General features: G+C 47.9%; 1 long non-coding RNA gene across 1 annotated transcript; it reads right to left on the reverse strand.

Annotated features, from left to right (window-relative positions):
• Positions 1-5,051: 5,051 nt before the first annotated feature.
• Positions 5,052-8,871, reverse strand: LOC146174534 (uncharacterized). The gene is made up of 3 exons (XR_014701806.1): positions 8,801-8,871; positions 8,630-8,716; positions 5,052-5,203 (listed from the first exon to the last, which is right to left on the reverse strand). It is a non-coding gene; the product is annotated as an uncharacterized LOC146174534 (long non-coding RNA).
• Positions 8,872-9,349: the final 478 nt, after the last annotated feature.

Here is a 9,349-nt window from a genome sequence, read left to right on the forward strand (position 1 = left end):
TGCACCCAGCTGCGGTTGTCCAGAGCAGAACTACGAAAATGGGTTAGCCACAATGGAACAGGGTTTAAAGAAGATGGAGAGAGGGCTCTAAAGGATGCCGAGAAAGGAACAGACAGATTGGTAAAGTAATAAGAAGAATAATTTCAGCGGGAAAAGGAGTGCATATTCAGAACGTTTAGCTTCAAATTTCACGCTGAAGCAACAGATCAGCTGAAGTGCATAGCACCAGTGAAGGATATAGCGCCTGGCGGATAGATGCAAGTCGTTTCCTGCTACAACAAGAAAAGAGAACATCTCGACGCGTTTCTCATGCGCTTCGAAAGGATCGCCGAAAGAACAAAGTGGACAAGCGGTGAATGTGGTACCGTCTTGAGCAAATGCCTTAGCGGCGAAGCACATAGCGTCTTCTAAAGGCTTTCTTCTGAGGTTGCAGCCACCTGTAGCAACGTGAAAGCTGCCTTGAAAATTTCGATTCACAGCTGAAGGGTTTCGTGAAAGATTCAGGACTGGAAAGCCCATCGACGGTGAAAGCGTAAAGCAGTATGTGCGGCGTTTTTTACTACTATAACCGCTGGACGGAACTCTCGAAAATAAACCTGGAGTACAGTGCACTTCCTGAGGTACTTATTAAGAAACCCTTCCCGAGCGGCTGTTACCCTAATCTTTCACTTTATTCAAAATAGAGGAAAGCTCATACCTTGAGCGAAAAGGTGGATCTTGCAGACCACTAATGGAAGCCCAGAGAGGTGACAATTTGGCAAGACTAATGTTACGTATATGCCACTAAAGAGGACGACGATGGACAAATCAGTGATAGACGACGAAGCTGAAGAAACGGTTGGTACTTGCCTGAACACCTACGTCTCTCATCACCTGTTGTGGTTTTCCCTGTTGTGGTACTAGCCTTCTGCTACGTATCATCTTGGTGGAGGTGAATCAAGATCCCCGTACGCGCCGATTAGCCCATTTACGCCGCCAAAAGCTGGCTTTGCGAAGCGGCCGCCACCTACCTGGGATCACAACCACGTCTCAGACAGCCAAGATGACCTCCGAAGCAGCCCCTACCACCGCGGGAACATTGCCTTAGCCAGTTGTTCTAACGATAATTCGACACCCTCCCATCTTTAATGGCGACGACAACCCAGACGTTGACGATTGGCTAGATGAGTATGAGCGCTGAAATCGGAACAACCACTGGGACGCTACCATCATGTTCGCTAATATCTTTTATATGGTGGGAACAGCTCGAACATGGTTTCAAAACCACGAACAAGAGCTCATTACTTGGGATATCTGCAAGCGAAAACTTAAGGACTTGTTCGGGAAACCGATTGGGCGCGCTCTGGCTGCAAAAAACGCAATTTTCTTCTCGAGTTCAATACTCCACTGAGTCCTACCTCGCCTACATTCAGGATGTGCTTGCGTTGTGTCGCAAGATTAACACCTCCATGCCGGAAAGTGACAAGGTAGGGCATATCCTGAAGGGTATAGCGGATGATGCGTTCCACATCCTATTCTGCACGGATTGCTCTACCGTCGACTCGGTGATCCAAGTCTGCCGAAAAATTGAGCAGGCTAAGCAAAGACGTCTCTTACATCGCTCTGAGCGTCTTCTGAACACGGCGGCTACCTCTTCCTGCGATGACCTGGCCCCTTTGCACCAACCCTCCCATCCCACGACCGTGACTCAGATCGTCCGCAGAGAACTTGAGGCCCTAGCTCCTCCACCACTCCCATCTCCGCTGCCCGATACCGTGGTCATGATACAGGCCATTGTCCGCCAAGAACTTGCAAACGTCGGCCTCTCCTCTAGCTCCGTGCCGCCCCCGCCACCATCGCACCCTGTTCCTTAAGTGGCTGCTACAACCACCAGCGCCGCATCCCCACGTCTCTACCTTGGTCACAATCCTGCAGCGTTGCGCACCTCAGACGACCGGCCAATTTGCTTCATTTGCTGTCGAGCCGGCCACACTTCGCGGTATTGCCGTATCCGTACCCCTCCAGCTGTAGTTCATCGACGTAGTACGCACCGGGATTGTGCTTTTCGTGACGGGGTAAGGTTACGTATATGCAGCTAAAGAGGACGACGATGGACAACTGAGTGATAGACGACGAAGCTGAAGAAACGGTTGGTACTTGGCTGAACACCTACGTCTCTCATCACCTGTTGTGGTTTTTCCTCTTATGGTACTAGCCTTCTGCCACGTATCAATATAAATTCCGAAAACCCTCGAATGTCCGGCACCCAAAGCCACAAAATAGTGTTAACTCATCACCAAAATGCTGCTTCTGCAAACGTCTATGTCACCATGCCCCGTACTGCCGCACACTCACAATCAACGTTATGTCGGTGTGCCGCAAGTGCGGACAAAAGGGCCTCAAGGCGATGTTTTGTCCTTATGGTGAAAAGGCAGCTCCACTGGCAACATACGCAAAGATTCCATCGGAGATGCAATACCACTTAGACGACGACGATGCCGATGGCTTTGCGGAGCTCAAAAATGGCAAGAAGGTCCGTGCGGTGCGCCGCCTAGTCGATGTAGACGCTAATATTTCTGTGGAACTGAATAAAGGGAAGGAAGTCCGTGTGGTGAATGTTGTGTTACATGCGCAGCTAGGAACTGTGCTAAACAGATGCCGGTTTTAAGGGAGAGGATAGGAGACAAATCAGATTCCGTGCTGCGAGATACAGGTAGTATTGCTGCTATAGTAAAACGAAGCTTGAATCATAAAGACGAACTTACTGGTAAGACGACCCTTGTGAGGTTATTTTCCGGCTCAATATATCTACTCCCCGAACCAATTTTGTGTGTGCAGACGCCATAATACACGGAAAACCTGACAGCACCCTCAATGGAACGCGCTATCTATGATTGTCTTGAGCAATATCAGGGGAGCGAAAATTCCTTAGAAGCCAGATGAAACTCTAAGACTGTGTAATACATTCCGCATAAAACGAAAAGCGGAAATCGAGGCAAGCAGAGCCCTGAGAGATAGGGAGAAAACGCCGAGAACGTAATAATGAAACCGAACTTCCACATGTGGAAGCGCAAGGGAAGGTTATGGCACACGAAAATGAGTAAGGATGACTTGCAGAAGTTGGTGCAGCCAGCACAAACGTTTCTTTTGCTCATGGGAGCACGGTTGGAAATATTCGGCCTTCGAACGAAGGAATATTGGTACCTCGAGAAAAGCGCTGCCACAGTAATTATTCTGTGAGTCTGCTCGTTGACGGAGGTGCCCTTGTATTTGCCGGCGATTTTCGCTCTAGGCGAACCTCTAGGCGCACGTTGATTTTGTTATTTGGAAAGTCTTAGTCATGCCTAAAGGAATCTGCAGTAGCCAGAACTAGGAACAAGGATGAACCCAAGAGGATAGAGCCTAGACCTAAGACAGTCCCCGAGAGTTAGACATATTTGAAGCACTGGCGTCGTAAACAGGTGTGAAATGCCTGCTGAAATGCGAACTACGTTTTGGACTAGAACCTACTAGGGGTGCATTGCGAAATCGTGGTCTGCTATGTAGTGTACACTGCCACATTGCGCGTGTATTGAGTCAAAGTGAAGTGATCTGTGCTTGAAACATTTCTTGGTTGAGTTTGTGCGACTGTCGCCGTAAGAGTACGTGACATTGTCACCAAATAAGCGGCATATGTTGAATGTATCTGGACTTTTCGTTTTTATGGGGGACATCTCACTATGTTTTGCAGTTGAAAATAATGAGTTCGGTATGGCGTCTCGTGTTAAAAATATATGTATGCGCCTTATGTGCGCGTTTGCCTGTGACAATTGTGAGCGCATGCATGTGCGCACGATGTACGTGTGTTGAGAATATTATAAGGCAATATTAGTTAGGGAGGGTTGGCGTCAGAAATTGGCACAGAGTTTTATTGTGTCAGCGCGGCGTAAAAGAAGCGCGCCCGCGGCGTTGCATAGAGTTTGAGAATTTTGAAGAAACGTCTCCTTCTCCGCGCAGGGTGAGATCTTAACCTTGCACGCAATCGGCGTCATCCCCGCCTCATCACACGGCGGTGATTGTGACTGAACCGGCCGTAAATGTGCTATTCCTCTCGAGAAAGGTACGCTGCGCCTAACCAATGACGACGTGCGGCTAAGCAGGAGGAAGAGAGGATGGTTAAACAGCGAACGTTACGTGTAGTGCACGTGCATCTGTCCATGCAATCTGCCCGCGGAAATAGTTTCGCTTGAGATGTGCCGTTTCCTTTCTCGAAAACGTTTCTACGGAAGCTTTCAGAGAACGGCTTGTTGTGCCGGAGATAGGGGACAGCTGGGAATATGATGTAATTATGATGAATAAACAACCGGCGCTCTCCTTCACAAATGACAGAAAGAATTTAGGCACAGCAGTATTTTTGTGCAAGGTGTTTCGATAGGCCACTTTGATACGCGTGGTCAACCTTCCGGTCTTTCCGCAGCCGCTGTCAATGGAAAGATATTTATACTTAAGTCTACACATCTTGTGGTAGCACTCACTAGAATGTAACCGACAAGAGGCAAAGGTGAATGGCAACCGACGGATCAGCACGCTAGTCCGAAGGGTTGTCTTCTCTCGGTGCATGGGTGTCTTCTCTCGTTGTCCCCTGTCTCTTGCGCGCTATTTGCTACGTAGCTGTCACTTAATTAAACCGTCTTTTAATGCTTATAGAAATCTGTACCAAATAAACGCTTTGCCGTAGGACCGTGGCTAAAAGTGACATAAAAGTAATCTGAAATGGCTTTAGGTATCGGAGTTGGAGTGCAACGCAATTCAGCTGGCACATGCGCACAAGCTATCCAACCTTCCTTTTGTATCCTACCGAATATAAAACGCAAAGTGCTTGACTGCTAAGCCGTGGAGCAGGTGTTCTCTCCTGGCCGTGGTGGCCGTGTTTCCACGAACGCGAAACAAAAGGAGCGAGTGTGTTGTGAGGTGGATATAAACGCTCCTCCACAACTGTCGCTCACCTTGTTTCCCTTCTTCCACCCTTTCCTCACGACACTGGTCATGTGTCCACTATAATATAACACAGATACACAGTCGTTTTCGTGCACGAAGAAAAAATTATTTTATTTGATAAACTAGCATGGAGAAGCGCACGTGGTCTTCAGTTGATTCAAGTGGCAGAAGGCATCGGTTAGGCACCTTTAACATATTCTCTGCTCTGCATCACAATGACCGTGTACGAGACGATCGTTCCTGCAAGCTGAAAGCAATACAATACTTTTAAATAACCACACCGGACAATATAAAGCCACTTGCAAAGGAGCAAGCATTAAACCTTTACTTTTAAAGGTCGGTCGGTCAGCATGTCTAATGGAAACATTCAAACAGCGTAAGGGATGAGGACGGAGGCAGAAACAAGATAACGCTGACTTTCTGCTCCCTGGTTTCCGAACATTTACACACATACGCACACGCACGTACACACAGCCACATACATACATAGTACGCACATACATACATGCATACACACATACACACATAGCACGTACATACATTCAAGCATACAAACACATACATACTATAAGAACAGACAGCATTCAGCGCCGTGGCATCTCGATCGCCATTGCTTGTCTCCCGTGACCTTTTTTCCGGTGCTGAAGCTGTGACCTGTGGCTAATGGTTGCATTCATCACCTGAAGTACTGCGACCGTTAGCCATTGCATGAAGTCAATAACTCCTCTCTGCGCTTGGCGTTGTGTGTGGAGCATCTACCTAGGGCTGCGCAGTCGAAAGGTTACTACCACAAAGCGATCCGGCTTCAACTAACCAGCCACTTCTTCACCGCCACCAAAACCTCCCCTGTTGCACTTTGCCCATGGGATCCTACCATTGTCAGTGCACTCATGACCGTGATGTGGAAGACTAGTTGTCCTCCTACGACCGGGTGAGCGCTCGCAACCGGTGGGACGATAGCATGAAGCTCACGAATATCGGACTTCACCATTTATTCTGTGTCAAGACTACCTTCACTGAACTCTTCGAATGTCCGGCCATGCGCAATCTTCGCGCTCTTGTGCCCAACCGGTTAGTGAAAGCTTCTCAGCTCCATAGCAGATGTCTTTGGCCTGTGAAAGTGTGTCAGTGTATCCAAAAAACCAACTGACTGTACCAGGCATGTGCTCCAAGGCATTTAAACGACGCATTTCACGCACGTTTTGACGAGAGCCCCATCTGCGTCAGCGAAATTTTCAACCTGTGCTTGAGCTATGACGAGCCTAGTTGAGGACTAGTCTTGTTCCGGTTGCCCTGAGCACTGGCGGAGGCTCTTAGCAGCACCGACTCGACGACGAAAATCAGCAGTTCTCTAAATGCCCACAACAAACGTTTAGTCTGTTATGAGATTCCTCGACAACTGTCTCTTCTTACCCCAGTTTCGATCCCGCAATTCAATCTCGCACCGACCCTTCAAGAATCGATCCAGGAGCAAGCGTCCGAGGAAATGCCGTCAATTTGTCACCTGCCTCCCGTAGCTGCGCCGCGTACTCACGGCGATGTAGCCCGAGAGCCTCGCCTGTGTTTGGAGCTTCCCCTCGAGTCATCCCCGCTCCTTCTACACAGCCGCACCTCCACTGTTTCTAGCCATGGCACAAACCGGATTATTGCAGATTTGCTATGCCGGTGGCATGGTTGGACATGTGATGTAGCCACGCCACCGCGGCGTCTTGCCCTCTTTTACCGATGCCGACCGTGGAGCCTAGATTTATGATTCACCTCGGCATTTTACTCAATCCTCGACTTCCGAGCCTCTCAACTTCGAACACCGCCCATCTGCTCGTTGCCGCTCCCTATCACCGCAACGCCACTCGAAGTCTCCCATGCAGTCTTTTGACAAGGCTGCAGGAAAACTGATGATCAGAGTTCCAGCGGCAAAAATTGCGTTTTCGCTAGAATATTTGCGCACTCGTTTTTAGCAAAAATATCGGATAAATATTACCGTTGAGTGCATCTGTACTCTTGCGATTATCGATACCGGTGCCGCCGTATGTGGCGTCAGCCAAAACCTGTCATTCCGTTACAAAGACGACTACACTCTCGCAGACTATCACATCGAACTGACATTCCTTATTGCTACTAGCAACCCACACCCGAGCAGGGAAAACGCTACACTTTGCTGCCAGCACAGTAATCATGGGGCGGACATATTGCGCCAACTTCAAATAATGAGTGGGGAGGGGGGGGGGGTTGGTCCGGGACGATACTCCTGGCATCACTGCTTTGACTACATCTGGTTTTTCTCGCCCTGCCTATTTTCTCACTCAGAAGGCGCGAGGCGGTGCAGTGTACACATTGGAAATCCTGAGTCGATGGCGCCAAACCAGTATCGGCTACCCCCCCCCCCCCCCTTCTTGCTGACTGCGGTGATCTGTAGCATTTGATCTGGACATGTCCTGGAACGGCGAGTATTCATGACCGCTACACCTCTGCCTACCACATTCCGACATATGAAGACTGGGCTGCCCCAGTACCAATGCCAAATGCAAGTTTAGTGCCCTGCGGAACTTCATTTCAGATTCTGACGCCCTCACTCCTACCTAGTCTACCCAATTCTCTTTTATGCTCCAGGCTCTTCATCCTTCGAATATAGTTTTGTGAATGCCTGAATGAATGCTCCGGTTTCTTCACTGGCTTGCATAGTGCGTAATGTTAGATTTGATTTGGTTTGTGGGGTTTAACATCCTAAAGCGACTCGAGAAATGAGAGGCGCCGTAGTGGACGACTCTATAAATTTCGACCACCCGGGGCTCTTTAGGTGCGCTGAAATCACCCAGCACACGGAAGCCTTACTTTTCACCCCCATAAAGAGCGTCTGACAAAGCAGATATAATTGTTTCTGTACGGGCCGAATTTTGTTTAATAAACATAGCTGAGCTTTTCTGCTTTGGTGTGCCTGTGATTTTTCAATTTTGAGTGCCATGGGAGTCGCTTATCTGAAATATGGAGATTTTAAGGTGGGGTCCTTTAATGGCTAATTGTTGTTAGCAGGAATGCATCGACAAATTTGTGCCGCTTTTCCCACTTTTGTCACAGGCCGCGAATTTCAAACAACACCACTTGTACTTAGGCGAGCAAGCGCTTAACTGATCAGATGGTTTGTGTGCTAGTACACACGGTGAGTTTGAATTGGCTTATTTAATCAGTTAATTACCCAATCAGGATATTTTCACAAACCAGCACTTATGGCTAACTAGTTACTAACAAGTACTAAGTAATGAACAACTAGCAAATAACTACTTCTAATTAGTCATTGTCATAACTAGACAGTCGTGAGTAATAACAGATGACTGACTATGACGCCATAATATGGTGACGTCATCGTCAGTGACGCCATGACTGGTGATGACGTCACCAGGAGATTCAAGCACATACGAACTGACCCCGCCGGATGTTCGATCCAGGCGTTCGTGCGGCACCTTTCATTACAGCAGTACAGCAGTCATCAGCGGCGTTTAAAATGGGTTTACAGCACGCAGTATGTTTCACAATTCTAGTCAATCAAAAACGGTCTCGCAGTCAGTGCCTAAGCAGAGCGACGGGGAAGGCTTCCGCCAAAGTGCCCCCTGAATTTTTTGGTCTTGTCCTAAGTCTACAGGTTTTTACCCAAGTAGAAGCGATCTGAAGTGCTTACCGACAGAAGTAGTGGCCGATCCAGTGAGATAAACCCAGCTCCTTTTAAGGATATATCATACGGTTGCATTGAGTCCAGCAAATTGATCTGCAATGTTAGAAAAAGTATTCATATATTTGAGTTTTCTTTTAAAAGACAAATATCCGCTACCTAGGAGTAAAACTCACGTACTTGAAGGAAGAAATCCTCGCCTTCACAACAGCTTGCACATTGCTGCACAACTCGCCTCAGTTTGCTGAGCTATAAACGCGTCGGCAAAACGCAAGCATGAGTGTGATGAGTAATTTGACATCTGTGTTATCTTTATGTCGTGACAGGATGGCAGTGGTAAAGTGAGAAGTATACTTTGAGATGTTATTGACACGGGACCTTAGTTGGACTGATATGTGTCGCTGCTATAAAAATTCAGTGGCGGCGGTAGAAAAAAAATGCTCAACTTTCTCCACCCAAAGGACACACCACCGCTATCCGCCTCACTCAGTCAGATTTAAACTCAATACAAAATGGGCAATGCGCTCAATGAGCCCGCAGCAACCTCTTAAAAGGTGTAGTACAGAATTACGCATGGATACAAACTCTCTAAGCTTCGTCATTTGTGTTGTTGCAAGGTAATAAGATCGCTAAGAGGCGGACTCGGGCTCATGCAAAGAAGCATTCAAAAGTTTAGCGCCACATGTCACTATCTCATACGTTTTGCGAATACATTCGGAGTATAAAATA

This window comes from Amblyomma maculatum, chromosome 11, assembly GCF_055883805.1.
Source record: "Amblyomma maculatum isolate TAMU_Amacu chromosome 11, ASM5588380v1, whole genome shotgun sequence".
Lineage (NCBI taxonomy): Eukaryota > Metazoa > Arthropoda > Arachnida > Ixodida > Ixodidae > Amblyomma > Amblyomma maculatum.